General features: G+C 40.7%; 1 pseudogene across 1 annotated transcript; it reads right to left on the reverse strand.

Annotated features, from left to right (window-relative positions):
- Nucleotides 1–12,614: 12,614 nt before the first annotated feature.
- LOC138839225 (protein NDRG3 pseudogene) lies at nt 12,615–13,906 on the reverse strand (annotated as a pseudogene). Its single transcript, XR_011375921.1, has one exon. The product of XR_011375921.1 is annotated as a protein NDRG3 pseudogene (transcript).
- Nucleotides 13,907–15,093: the final 1,187 nt, after the last annotated feature.

Consider the following 15,093-nt stretch of genomic DNA (forward strand, 5'->3'; position numbering starts at 1 on the left):
ACGCTGAGATACTGAGGATCATAGTTTACAGCCAGAAAATCTGACACTTAATTTTCAGAAATAACCAGGAAAAGATGAGCTGGAAGCATAGCTCAAAGTGGTAGAGGCTGCACACGTGAAGCCCTGGGTTTACACTGTGGTATTGAAGAAAAAGAAAAGAGAAACTTCAAGCATAGGGGTTAAGTAATATATTTATATGGTAGTTGCAGAGGCAGCAGTCAAACAAGCACTCCTCCTCCAGGGCCTGCGTTTCTAATCAGTGTGCAAGCCTATGCATGAGGGTGTGGGGTAGAGGTGCTACATTTTGCTAGTTGGGATTGGGTTTTCACGTTCAATCGACCATTTTTGTTCTTATCATCAGGAGTCAATTGTTATTAGGCTTATTCTGTTACTACTGAATTTTATACATAAACCTTAATAAAATAAAATAAGACTGGGCACAGTCTTTAATCCCAGCTACTAAGGAGGTAAGGTTGGGAGATTGAGGTCCTAGGTTAGTTCCAGGAAGAAAACATGCAACCCTGACTATGATGGACTCTAAGGTTGTGTTATTCACAATCACCAAGGCATGATCAGTATCCCGTGTCTGTTACTAATCTATATGTGTATAAAAATTATACACTGGGCACTGGTGGCTCATTGCTATAATCCTACTCAGGAAGCTGAGATCTAAGGATCATGATTCAAAGCCAACCAAGGCAGGAAAGTTCAAGAGACTCTTATCTTCAAGAAAACCACCAGAAAAAAATGGAAGTGGTACTGTGGCTCAAGTGGTAGAGTGCTTGCCTTGACCTGAAGAGCTCAGGAACAGAGTTCAAGCCCCATGACCGACGAAAATAAAATGATATACATGCATCTAAATACATATATATATATATATATATATATATGGATATATACATGCTATATATAATCACTGAAAAATACACATGTACATTTATATTTATGTTATTATATGTTGAGATCCTAGAATGTGATATAATATATAGGGTTTAACATATGTATTGTATTAATTATATACATGTATAGTGTATACAGACACAAAGAAAAGACTCTTTTTCAGTGATAAAATCCAAGGTCATCTTGCCATTGACAATAAGCATGGCTGAACCTGGGAGATCTCAAGCTTTCAAAACAAGTCAGAACTGAGACAAATACTGCATGATCTTATTTATAAATGGAGCCTAAAACAGTTGTACCCTGCAGGTTTGTATACACACATACACAAGCACCAACAAAAACTCCATGCAAATGCTTCAGTGTGGTCCCAGATCTCCAATGGACTCTTCCCTAGGACCACCTCACCACCTCACCTTGTCTTTCCTTTGATGATAATACCCCAATATCTCATTCCTTCCACCCCCACCCATTGCTTCAGGTCGTGTGTATGTATTTCCCATTTTCCTCTTTCCTCCTTTTCATCTTTTAGGTCTTAAAGAGGCCTTCCTTGTAATTGATCATGCCTCATACAAACAAAACATAAATGAAATATTAAATAAAAAGAAATTTCAGGCTAGGAAGGTAGCTTCATGGTAGAGTGCTTGCTAACATGCATGAAGCTTTGGGTTCTAATCCTCAGTACCACATAAACAGAAAAAGCCAGAAGTAGCGCTGTGGCTCAAGTGCTAGCCTTGAGCAAAAGGAAGCTCAGGGAAAGGACCCAGGCCCTGAGTTCAAGCCCCACAACAGGCAAAATAAATTCCACTGACTAGTTCAAGATGTATTTTCTTTGCATTAAGAGTTTGGAAGCAAACTCTTATTATAAATGTACTATTCCATGTTATCTCAACAATTGAAATAAAGTTAAAATAGACACAAAGACCCAGAATTCAGTCTTTTTTACTTTTCTTTTCTTTTCCTTTTTTTTTTTTTTTTTTTTTTTTTGGTGGTGTTTGTGCTTGACCTCAGGATCTGGGAACTCTACGTGAGCTCTTTTGTTACCAATTTGAGTCACAACTCCACTAATGATTTTCTGGTGGTTAATTGGAGGTAAGAGTCTTATGGACTTTGTTAACTGGACTGGTTTTTGAATCTCAGTTAGGGTTAACGGCATAAGCCACCAGGACCCAGTTAAAGACTCAGTCTTATAGGACAAAACTCACTGAAGAGATGTGCACCAATGGCTCACAACTGTAATCCTAGGTACTCAGGAGGCTGGGACCTGACCATCATGGCTCAAAGCCTGCTTGGGCAGTAGAGTCCGTGCGATTCTTAAGTAACCAGCAAAAAGCCAGAATTGGAGCTGTGGCTGAAGTGGTAGAGCACTAATCTTGGGCAAAAGAAGTTCAGGGATAGTGCCCAAGCACTGAGTTCAACCCCAGGACTGGCAACAAAAGAAATGATTGAAGAAACCATTACTTTGATTCTGACATCAATATTTGTATAGGAAAACCTAGAACCTTGTATGAGGATTTTGATCTTTACCATGTCTTCTAGTTGCAACTTGTAAGATTCACTTGTTTTCCATTTACGTATTTTCTCATTATTTAAAATTTCAAACCATGCCAGGTACTGTGCTCATTAGTGGGGATGTGTAGCAGGACAAGGCCACTACATTCCCTTTTGTGGAATGCACATGCCATTTTCTGTTCTGCTTTTTGCCATTGGAAAGAATAAAAATAAATGAATAATTTTGAGGTTATTTCTGTGGAGGTTTATGAGAATATGTTAATTAGATATGAAAAGAAAGTACTGTGTGTATGTGTGTGTGTGTGTGTGTGGTGTGTGTGTGTGAACTCATGATGTATGCACTGTCCCTTAGTTTTTCTGCTCAAGGCTTGTGCTCTACCACCTGAGTCATAGCACCACTGCTGGATTTTGGGTGGTTAATTGGAGATAAGAATCTTGGCTTTCAACTGTGATCCTCACCTCTCAGCCCATTAGGTAGCCAGGATCACAGGCATTAGTCATCTGTGTTCAGTACACCAAGAACTTTTATCAATGTATGTGATGCTGGGAATTGAATTACGGCTAGGGCCTTGCATATGCTATGCTAGTTCTCTAACCACTGCACTTCATGGCCAGCCCAGGAGCAGTCTTAAAATTAAGAAATAACAATATGCTTTGTGGTCTTCTACTTTCTATGAGTGCAGACACAGAACAAACAAAGCACAGAGCAGAATGCCTACAGCACACATGGACCATTTTTGTAATGTTCTGGTGCTCTTCCAACTTTGACATGAATGCTATCCTCTTGTAGATAAAGAGAAAGTTGAAAAACAAAGATTCATTTCCCTTTTCTGAATTCTTTCCTTTGTGTTGCACACTACTGGGGTCTGAACTATAGGCTTCATACTTTCTTTCCTTCCTCCTTTCTTTCCTTCCTCCCTTCCTTTCTTCCTTCCCTCCCTGTCTCCCTCCATCTCTCCTTCCCTTCCTACCTCCCTCCCTCCCTCCCTGTCTCTCTCTCTCTCCCTCTCTTTCTTTCTGTCTTTCTTTTTCTTTCTTTCTTTTTTCTTTTGTTGGTCATGGGGCTTGAACTCTGGGCCTAGGCGCTATCCCTCAGCACTTCAGCTCAAGGCGAGTGCTCTACCACTTGAGCCCCAGCACCACTTCCAGTTTTCTGTATGGTTTGTTGGAGATAAGAGTCTCATGGAGTTCCCTGCCTGGGCTGGCTTTGAACCGCGATCCTCAGATGTCAGCCTCCTGAATAGCTAGGATTGCAGATGTGAGCTACCATTGCCCAGCTAGGCTTTGCTCATTGAGCCATGTCCTCACTCCTTTAGCTTACATTTTCTTTTTGAGATAGAGTCTCACTAACGTTGCCTAGGCAGGCCTCAAACCATAGTCCCACTACCTGAACTTCCTGGCATGTGGGCATGTATTGCCCTGCTAGGCATGTGAATTACTCACAAAATACGTACCTTCTATAGCTTCTAAATCTTTGTGTATAATATTTATATTCTTCAAAGCAATTTTCTCATAAGTTTGTCACAAAAAGCTACTAAGATGTAAAACTCTCCTGCCTGTCACACATTGCAATTTCAAGGAAAACATTTATCTAGATAACTGGAAGATTGCTGAGCAGCAAAATGTAAGAGAAGAAGACAAGTTAGTATCTTTCCATGGTACTAATCATCATGTTTTAGCATCTTAGTTTTAGTAACTAACTTCTAACATATTTTAAAAGTTCTGTTAGCATTTGGGGAAATGTATACAGAATGTCAGAGACATTCAAGTAAGTGAAAAAAGATCTGTGCAAAATACCAGGTGAAATTGCTCATGGAGATAGAATGCAGGAAAGAACATGGAATGATTATGTTTCAGTCTGACTTGGCTTTAGAGTGAAGTTGACAGTGAAGCAGGAAGAGACCACTGCTTTGCCATAGAAGTGACCTTCCCCATCATCCCTGCTCCCTTCACTGCCACCTGCATAACAGACAAAAATGACTTCCTGATGGGTCATTTTATGTGAGGAATCTTTGAAGATGATTACTGTTTAAAAACAAACTTTACAACTTTGGTGGGAGTGGGGGAGGGTTGGCTTGGGGGGGCAGGAGGAGGCTGGGAAGGGATGGGAAGGATAAACAAAGGAGGAGGCTACAATGCTTGAAAAGAAATGTACTCACTATCTTTCCCATGTAATTGTAACCCCTCTGTACAGTATTTTCACAATAAAAAAATAAAATAAATAAAAAAGAGATCATTTGAGCCTGGGAAGGTGGCTCAGTGGTAGAGCGCTTGCCTTGCATGCATGAGGCCCTGGGTTCGATTCCTCAGCACCACATAAGCAAAAAGAAAAAAGCCGGAAGTGGAGCTGTGGCTCAAGTGGTAGAGCGCTAGCCTTGAGCTGAAGAGCTGAGGAACAGCGCCCAGGCCCAGAGTTCAGGCCCCACGACTGGACCCAAAAACAAAATTTAAAAAAAAAGAGAACTTTTAGTTTTTATTGTTTTTTTTTTATTGTAAAAATGCTGTACAGAAGGGTTACAGTTACATGAGCAAGGTAATGAGTACATTTCTTATTGAGCATTGTTGCCTCCTCCTTTCTTTCCCTCTACCTTCCCTTCCCTCCCACCTCCACAAATTACCTCCCCTCCTCTCGGCTGAAGTTGTAAAGTTCATTTTCAACATAGTGTTTTGTATATCTCATTGATACAATGGGTCAACCAGTATCCTTATTTAAGCATTTTCTTTTTTCCCTTCCCCTCCCCAAATTAGAGAAGTGTATATACAAGATGCAGGGCACCGACATCAAATACAGTCAAAAGAGGGGTTATACAGTGAGGGAGAATCATACAAAGAAATAAAAAAATCACATGGTACATTATAAGTCCCTTAGAAACAATAGCAAGAAAGAAAAAAGATAGTTGTGTGCCTATCTTGGGATTCATTTCACTTAACATCATCTTATACAGTCATATGTACATAGCTTTTGGTCTTTTCTGCTTGTCCTCCATATGTACTAGTTATTGGAAATAAGGGAAACCATGGGACCTATGTTCCTTTGGGCCTGGCTTACTTCACTTAATATTTTTTCCAAGTCTTTCCATTTCCTAACAAATGGGACAATGCCATTCTTTCTGATGGAGGTATAGAATTCCTGTGTGTGTGTGTGTGTGTGTGTGTGTGTGTGTGTGTGTGTGTGTGTGTGTGTGTGTGTGTGTGTGTGTGTGTGTGTGTACCACATTTTCTTAATCTGTTCATCTACTGAGGGGCATGTGGGTTGATTCCCTATCTTAGCTATGGTAAATAATGCTGCGATAAGCATGCTTGTGCTGGTAGCCTTAGCATGGCCTTGTTTGTGATCATTTGAGTAGATGCCCAAAAGAGGGACTTTTGGGTCATGGGGAGCTCTATGTGGAGTCTTTTGAGGAACCTCCATCTTGCTTTCCAAAGTGGTTGAACAAGTTTTCACTCCCACCAACAATGCAGTAGGGTTCCCTTCTGGCCACATCCCCTCCAGCATCTGTTGTTATTACAGTTCTTGATTATAGACATTCTAACTGGGGTGAAGTGGAATCTCAATGTTCTTTTAATTTGCATTTCTTTTATAGCTAGAGAGTTTGAGCATTTCTTCATGTGTCTATTGGTCATTCTTATTTCCTCTTCAGAGAAACTCTCCTTAAGTCTTTAGCCCACTTATTATTCTGACAGTGTTTCTTTGAGGATTTGTTGTTGGGGATTTAATTTCTTCAGTTCCAAGTATATTTTAGATATGAGACCCTTGACCATTGTATGGCTAGTGAAGATCTTCTCCCAATCTGTGGGCTTTCTATTGATCTTGCTAGCTATGTCCTTTGCCATGCAGAAGCTCTACAGCTTCATTCAATTCTATTTGTCCAACTTTTCTATGATTTGTTGTTTTTCTGGGTCTCTATTTAGAAAATTTCAGTCTGTGCCAAGGAGACCTAAGGTTTCTCCTATTCCTTCCTGCAATGTTTGCAGGATGTCTGCTTTGACTCTGAGGTCTTTGATCCATTTGGAGTTGATTCTGGTGCAGGGTATATATAAGGATCTAACTTTAGTTTTCTACAGGTGAATAGCCAATTTTGCAAGCACCATTTAATGAAGAGGCTGTCTTTCTTCCATTCTATTTTTTTAGCTCACTTATTGAAAATCAGGTGACTATAAGTCTGTGGGTTCATTTCTGGGTTTTTAGTTCTATTCCATTGGTCCTCAGGTCTGTTCTTATGGCAATACCAAGCTGTTTTCATTACTCTGGCTTTGTGATAGAGTTTGAAATTTGCTATTGATATTCCTCCAGCACTGTTCTTTCTGTTAAGTACCTATTTTACTATTCAGGTTATTCTATTGTTCCCTATGAATTTTTGGATTACTTCTTCTAATTTCTTGAAGAATGAGGTTGGACTATTGATAAGTATCACATTGAATTTGTAGATAGCCTTTGGAAGTATTACCATTTTCAAGATGTTGATCCTTCCAATCCAGGAGCATGGGGGGTTTTTCCATTTCCTAAGTTCTGCTTTGATTTCCTTTTTCAGGGTTTTAACGTTTTCATCGTAGAGGTCCTTCAGTTCTTTAGTTAAGTTTAGTCTTAGGTATTTTATTTTTTGTGGGGCTATTACAAAAGGAGTTGCTTTCCTGATTTCAGCCGTGCTCTTCTCATTGTTGGCATACAGAAAAAGCCATTGATATTTTGAGGGTTAATTTTGTACCCTGCTACTTTGCCGAAGTTTCAAATCAACTCATGTAATTTGGGAGTGGAGTCCGTGGGATTCTTTAAATACAAGATCATGTCATCTGCAAAGAGGGAGAATTTTACTTTATCTTTCCCTATTTGGATCCTCTTTATGCTTGCATCTTGTCTTATTGCTGTAGTGAGGCATTCTAATACTAAATTGAAGAGAAGTGGGGAGAGTGGACATCCTTGTCTCATTCCTGACTTTAGAGGAAATGGCTTTAGTTTTTCACCATTAAGTATAATGCTGGCTGTAGGTTAGTCCTATCCAGCCTTTATTATATTGAGGAATGTCCGATGGATTCCTACTTTTTCCAGAGCCTTCATCATAAAGGTGTGTTGGAGCTTGTCAAACACCTTTTTGCATCTAATGAGATAACCATGTGGTTCTTATCCTTTCTCTTTTTGATGTGATGAATTATATTAATTGATTTGTGTGTATTGAACCAGTTTGCATCCCTGAAATGAATCCTGTTTGATGGTGGTGTATGATTTTTTTGATGAGTTGTTGAAGATGATTGGCAAAATAATAAGCCTACTACCTCTGATAAGTGACCTTTTCTCTTTTTTGCTGACTAATTTTAGATAGAGTCTCTCTGAATTTTCTGCCTGGCCTGGTTTTGAACCTTGATCCTCTAGATCTCAGCTCCATGAATAGCTGGAATTAGAGGTTTGAGTCTCCAGGAACTGGTTCACTTTTTTAACATTTACCATGTATTTTGTTTTGTACTTTAATTTCATGTCTTTTTTGTTGTTGTTGTTCTTTTTTTGGTCTGTTCGTAGGGCCTGAACTCTGGGCCTGGGCGCTGTCCCTCAGCTCTTCAGCTCAAGGCTAGCGCTCCTCCACTTGAACCACAGCGCCACTTCCAGCTTTTTTCTTTTTGCTTATGTGGTGCTGAGGAATCGAACCCAGGGCCTCAGGCATGCAAGGCAAGCGCTCTACCACTGAGCCACCTTCCCAGCCCACTTCATGTCTTTTTTACAGCGGAAATCTTACTGTTATAGTCTGCTTTGTAGTAAGTCCAGACACTGCAGGGTGTGTGGAGTCCATGAGACAGGACTGAAGGCCATGAGCATATTCAAGAGGACTGATGATTTAGTAATGGTTCAGGCCATGTACATACTAAACAATCTTCCTTTGCTTTTTCCTGCTATCCTGAAAATGCCTGTGGCTGAAGGTGAGGCTAAAGTGGATAGAGCCCTTGCTCACAAGCAAGAATTCCAGAGTACAGACCAGACTATTACCTTCAAAAAGTGCTTTGAATTGAAATCTATCAATTGTTTTGCATCCTAATGAAGGTCTCTTCACAGCTTGCAGGCTTTTCTTGAACAAATAACAACTACATTATTGTGAAAGCAACACACACTATCCATTCACCGAGAAGACGTGGCCTCTATTTTCTTCTGCCCTTAGTTTCCAGATGTTGGCTTAGAGTCCATTGGGTTAGGCCACCTATGGAACATTTATTTCTTTTCGTTCTTTCTTCTTTTTTTATGGTTAGTTGTGGAGCCTGAACACTGGGCTATGGCGCTGTCCCTCAGCTCTTCAGCTAAATGCGAGAGCTCTACCACTTGAGCCACAGCACCACTTCTGGCTTTTCCTGCATATGTGGTGCTGAGGAATCAAACTCAGGGCCTCATGCATGCAAGGCAAGCGCTCTATCACTGAGCCACCTTCCCAGATCTTATTTCTTATGTTTAAAGAGAAGGAACTTGTGTCTTCAACGCCTGTGGTTCCTTCATTTACCCAGGAACTGGTCTCTGTCCCCTGGACCCAAAGATAACGCAAAAGAGGCTCCACTGCACAACCCGGCTTCCTTGTTCACCTTCCAACACTACACTTCAGTGTTGCTTATGCTTATTCAACTCAACAAAAAAGTCCTGCTTTGCTCTCTCATATATGTACAGTTATTTTTTCTCATGAATAGCCTGCAAGTTGGAGACCATCATCAGGAGTCAAGAAAAACTTACAGGTGTCAATTAAAAGCAGTTTGTTTGGTGGCATTCTGGTTTGAGCCCAGGAATTCTTGCTTATGAGTAGGTACTGTACCCCTTCAATCTCACCTTCATCCACAATCACTTAGGTGAGCAGGGGGATGGAGCCATGTGAGGTAATGAGGGTAATTCATCCCCCAGAGTCAATGTTACTTCGACAATGACATTTACCTGTGCTGTAGCCATATATGTCATTATTGTGAGATTCAAGTAGAGTTTAAATATCCACCTACTTTTCTTCATAGTGAAGTCTGAGTTTCTTTTTTCTTTTCTTTCTCATTTCTTTTTTGTGTTGGTGTTGGAGCTACAATTCAGGGCCTAAAAGCTGTCCCTGAGCTTTTTCAAGGCTAGATGTTTATCACTGGAGTCAGGGTTCTCCTTCCTGCTTTTTGGTAGTTAATTGGAGATAAAGTATCATGGACTTTTCTGTCGGGGGTGGCTTCCATCACGATTTTCAGTTCTCAGTCTCCTGAGTAGCTGGGATTACACCAGGTTCCTTGGACTTTATTTCCATGATAGGCTAACCTCTGTAGTTTCCACCATCTTCCTGCTTTAGCTTTCTGCCTCAGATGAGATGATAGAAATGAACCATCATGACTCTCTCCTATGGGATTTTAATGTTTCTATCATTTTATTTTATGTACATTTAATTTTACATATCATCTCTGTTCAGATGGAGTTGGAATCGTTTCTGATGGACTTTTCTGAAGATCTGGACTGGAGTTTAAAGAGGTGGACAAATGCTGCTGCAGGCTGAGGGCAAAAAATGGCAAGAAGCAGGTATGGACTTGCCCAGGCAGGGTTCCCATGCAAGCCCTGGTTTGGGTACTTGAGGATCCTTCACAAAGGTGACAGGTAGAGGAGTCCACAGATTAACACCTCAAAGGGGCTTTAGATGCCATGCTTCCTTAATTGGTACATGGGGCATCTTCACAGAGAGCATCTGAGATGTCCTTGCCCTTCCATCTATCTCCCAGGATCCTACGTAGCCCTGTTCATAAAGACAAGGCAAACAGTAGTTCCAACCTCTGTGAATGAGAACTGAAATCTAGTATTCAGATATTAATTCCATAGTAGAAACTTTAAAATATTATGCTTAGATTTTAGTTTTTTATGTATGCTTTACCTTGAAAATAGCAAGTGATTATGTTAATATTGATTAAATTGTCAATGTGGAATAGTATGAAAACATTTAAATAAATAATAACACCTTTCTTGAACATAATCACAAGAATAGAAACATCCATTCCAGAAACATTACCTGTGTTGAAAAGTAGAGATAAGTTATATTGGAATAAAGAATGTTCTCTGTTATTACTGTTTGCTTAATGTGTAGATAATTTTCACTTGTACCTTCAGATCTATCTTCATTTCTTGTAGATGTGAAGGTTGTACCAGTGTGTAGAAATGTACATAGTTATCTTACTGTTCTTACAATGTTAAACCTTGAGATTTATAAACATAGGGATGTTATAAAGATGAATTAAGCATTGAGTAATTTCATCCTGAATAATGATGACTCATAATAGCAGAATTACCAAGTCCAAACAACACAAAGTCATGAATTGGAAAATGCTGGCATTTCTCACAGATAAAATAGGAAAAACATGGACACAGACAGCATAGCACTGCTTCTCATATTGTGGGCAAACCGGGCACTGAATAATCTCAACAGTGCCAGTAATATGGACTATTTTGTGAAAGGTAGGCTTGGACACTACCCTGTGAGAACCCTGATTTTAAGATCAACCAAACTTGTCTGCTGACTGAATTCAACCTCATTTCATGGAGAAAATACTCATGGGATAAGTGAAGACTCTTTCTGGGGAAGGAGTTTAAAGTTTTTTCATGTGATGCTGCACAGCATCATTCAATAAACATGTCATGAATCTGCTTTGTATCTGAGGTTAGTCAACTGTCTTTGCATTAGTTGGGGAGTTTCCCAGTCAATAATACTTTGCAAGTCTTAGGAAGTTTGCATAATGACACAAAACTGTGGGGCTTATCATAGAATCTAGGCCCAGTGGAGTTAGAATGAAGCAATATAGGAGTTGACTTTGTGTTCCAATTCCTGGGTGTCTGAAACCCTGGTTCTCACCTACCTCCATTGTGTACTAGCTTAGTGGGCTTGTACAGTTTATCTTTCTGTCTTAGAGTTCTTTTTTTTTTTTAACAATGAGACATATACAGCTTTATTTAATAATCTGTAAAAAGTCATAGTCTGGCAGAGTGACGCATTCCTTATCTGAGCAGAAAGCAAACTATGCATCTGAAAAGTCTGTCTGCAAGATTCAGAATTGTGAAACTCTGTGCTCACGTCTTGATGCTCTCAAGAACTGGGCCCTTGAGCTGAGGCAGCTGGTCTGCCGATGCTTTTGTCTTCCTCCCAGAAATTTCCATGGCTGAAGGAATCCCCTCACCTACAGTAGACTGGGGGCTGAAAACAATTAAACCTGGATGGGCCTGCCCTTTACAATGTATTCATTTCTCAGAAACAGGTTCCTTATGGATTTACCCTAGCTTCCATTGACTTGCTGAAATCAAGGCAACACTTAATGAATATGATATTGTTAATGGCTCTTCCTCTTCCTCCAGTCTCATCTCCCCATCAAGGATGTGGTTTTTCTGCCATAGTATGCTTTTCTGGGATATGCTTTTCTGGGACTCCTTTTATTAAAAACCATTGTCCATCAAAGGCTGGGGGGACACTTCCTGAGATGTATGGACATCTGGCAAGTGGCATAACATGCTACAGAGCACCAGTTTGATCTGCACAGCAGAGGCTGGGCTTCTGTTCCACCTCCTGGACTCAGAGAAGTCTAGCAATTAGGCCTCTTTGGAGAAAACTCCTGTTGCATAAGAACCTCATCATTCTTTAGCTTCCACTAGAACATATTCCTTTTATTTATAGAATGGCATGAATGAACCCATTAGGACAGAGGAGGTGACTGCCACACAGCCTGCCTCTTTGTAACAGGCAATTCTTCTACTACTTCCCAGGCAAACAGTGGTGCTAAGAGCTGTTCTCTCCTAAAACCCCTCTGTAACTCCTATTGACCACTTGGAATCAAAAAGAATCTGGTGGCTGGTCCCATCTAGATATCTGCTCTGCACATTTCCCTTAAAAACGCCATTGAAAATACAAAACAACAACAACAACAACAACAAAGTCCCTTTTTGTTTCTGCAGAAGCACTATAGGAAGCATATCTAAAATCACAGAACTATGCACACATAAACATAGACACAAGTGCTTGCACACATATGGAGTTGGGGTTGAAGAATCTTATCAGATACATAATTGGAAAAGCACAGCGAAAAGCTGGCATGGGAAGATATGGAGCTTGGCTCAGCTAGAGATGTTGGAATGTTACCAGAATGGTTTGGTTGTGGTTTTTGGTACATTTTACAAAAAGGGGTGTGTGGGTAGAGAATGATAAATCCAGGCTACTTGAGAGAGCCAGGCTACTTGAGAGAGTAGCCATGCATGTGTGAAGGCTAGTGGAGTCCAGTTGAAGGGATAAAGTGTTCTATTGTGGAGTGATCATCTGAAGAAGGGGACTTGCATGTCCAGTGGGAGCATCTGCTCAGCAGGACACCTCCATGGTCTGATGTCTGTCCAGAGCATCATGGGATTCACAGGATTCTTGAGTTCCATCTGACTGATTGCTGATGACAGACCTGCTGAAGGGACTTTGTCCAGAACCGAGGCTACTTGAGGTTGAATGTGTTCGTGATCAGGCAAGCTGGGTCATGCTAGCAGATGATATTTATCCCATTCCCTGCAAAAAGTACTTGAAGGCCTCGGTAAGCTTCCCAGGCTGAACTACTTGGGGCAGCCCCCCACAGTCTGCCATCTTTAGCAAAGTTGTATTTATAGGGTTGAGGTGAGAATTACATTCAACCACAGTCTCAACAGCAGGTGAATTGTCCCCTACCACCAGTAAAGTGGAGCACTTCAATGTTTTTAATCTGTTATCATTTTGACCCAGGATAGGTCTTTCAATTTCTAGATCTCTGCGCCTATTATAGGAACCCAGGAAGAGCTGTAAGTTTTCTTGGTTGATATCTTGGGCAATATGAAGTCTGTAGGTTTGAATAAGGTCCAAATTGGCCTGTAACTCCTCCTGCCCAAAGTGATGAGCCAATATAATATCCACAACGTTGGTTGTCAAGCCTGAGAGTTTGGATGCTGCCCAGTCAATCCAGCCTTTAGCACATGGATCAATGTTAATGAGCACAAGACCTTCCACAAGCTCTGGATGATTAAGTGCGAATCTGCTCAGGATGTAGGCTCCAGCTCCAACTCCAATCCCAATGATGCTTTTCAGTCTTAAGTGGGTCAGAACAGAAGGCAACATTTCAGCAAGCTCATCCATCGTGGGGTACTGGTACCCTGTTGGGAAAGAGGGTGCCCCTTCTTGTTGGCCTGGGGCATCCACATGACAGACAGCAAAGTGCTGGGTAATCTCTTGCATATTCTCAAAGTTGAAGAAAGTGTTGAAACAGGATTTATGGTTAAGCCCAATGTCATGATATGTCAGGATAACTGGTCTGTTTCCCTTTGGTAAGCCTCTCATTGTGACGTGGACCACACCATGGGCTGTTTCTATGTCATGCTCCTGACAGTCAAAGTCCTGGAAGTTTTGTGTAACATTCTTATCATTTAGAAGTGGTTTGATTTCTGTGAGTTGAACGTCCTGAAGTTCATCCATGAGGGCAGATGAGAGTATAGGAGTCTCAAAACGCAATCAGTAACTCTGAGGTGCGAAACCGGTGGTCAGCTCATTGGCAGCGGCAGCAGCTTTAGAGTTCTTAATTCTAAAACAAATACTTTTCTCAAAGGGTTTTAATGCTTATATGTAATAATGTGTGAGAAAACTCATATTTCAGCTTTAGGTGCACTGTAACTCTGAATAGCCTGCCAGCATTGTTTTGCTGATGAAAGTCTACTTAAATAACTGTTCCCAAATCCAGTTAAGGGAGACAATAAAATCAGAGTTTTTCTGATTGAAGTATGTTTGGAACCTTTGACTATTCCTAGAAAATAGTGCCAAGGATCACTCAGAATCCATTTAGGAAACCCCTGGTTTATTACAGCTATATTCTTCTCACCAGAGGAGAGCTGACTTTGTGGTCCTTTCTGGGGGTTGCCATGCTAAGTAACAGCCAGTAGGTGTTCCCATGCTTGAGAAAGAGAAATGGACAGATATCCTTTGTCTGTGTGTACTGATCACTGTTGCCTTTGCCACTAAGTATTAACAAAGCCTGGGAAAATAAATTTAATAGGAATGGGCTGAGCATTTAGATGCATGATCTTCTACCTTATTTACTTCTGTCTGAGTTAATCCCCAAAATTGCTTGCTTTTCAGATTTCTTATTTGTGAAATAGATTTAGATATGCTTTGGACACAGTGTTGTGAGGGTGAGATAATTGGAACTTATGAATCTGGAACAGCACTTGACACACACATTACACAGTTGTAGCTCATCATGTGAAACAGTGGGCAAGTTCTAATCACCTTATATTTCCTAGACAGCAAGGATGCCACAGGCTCAGTCTGGCAGAATTTCTAATATCTATCCTGGCCAAGTAATATCTAGAAAAAGTGTTTCTGTATGTGTGACAAAGTGAATAAAGGAAAAGGGAAAGTTAATTTTGAGGTAAACAAATGAGAGGTTATTTTGGCTGGAGGTTTCAGAGCTTTCAGTCCATGGCTATGTAGTTCCATTTCTTTGAGAGCTGTGGTGAGGCAAAGCACTGTGATGGAAGGCACAGCTGACCAGTGTTGCCCTCCTCATGGTGGCCAGGAAAGAGGTAGAGGTAGAGATAGAGATAAGAGAGGTACAGGGAGTAGAGAAGAGAAAGCAGGAGAGAGAGAGAAAAGAGAGAGAAAGAGAGAGAGAAAAGGAGAGAGGGAGGAGATTGTGGAGAAAGGACTTGGAACAAGACCCCTGGGA

This window comes from Dipodomys merriami, unplaced genomic scaffold (genome assembly GCF_024711535.1).
Source record: "Dipodomys merriami isolate MVZ:Mamm:240054 unplaced genomic scaffold, mDipMer1.0.p SCAF_10, whole genome shotgun sequence".
Taxonomy (NCBI): domain Eukaryota; kingdom Metazoa; phylum Chordata; class Mammalia; order Rodentia; family Heteromyidae; genus Dipodomys; species Dipodomys merriami.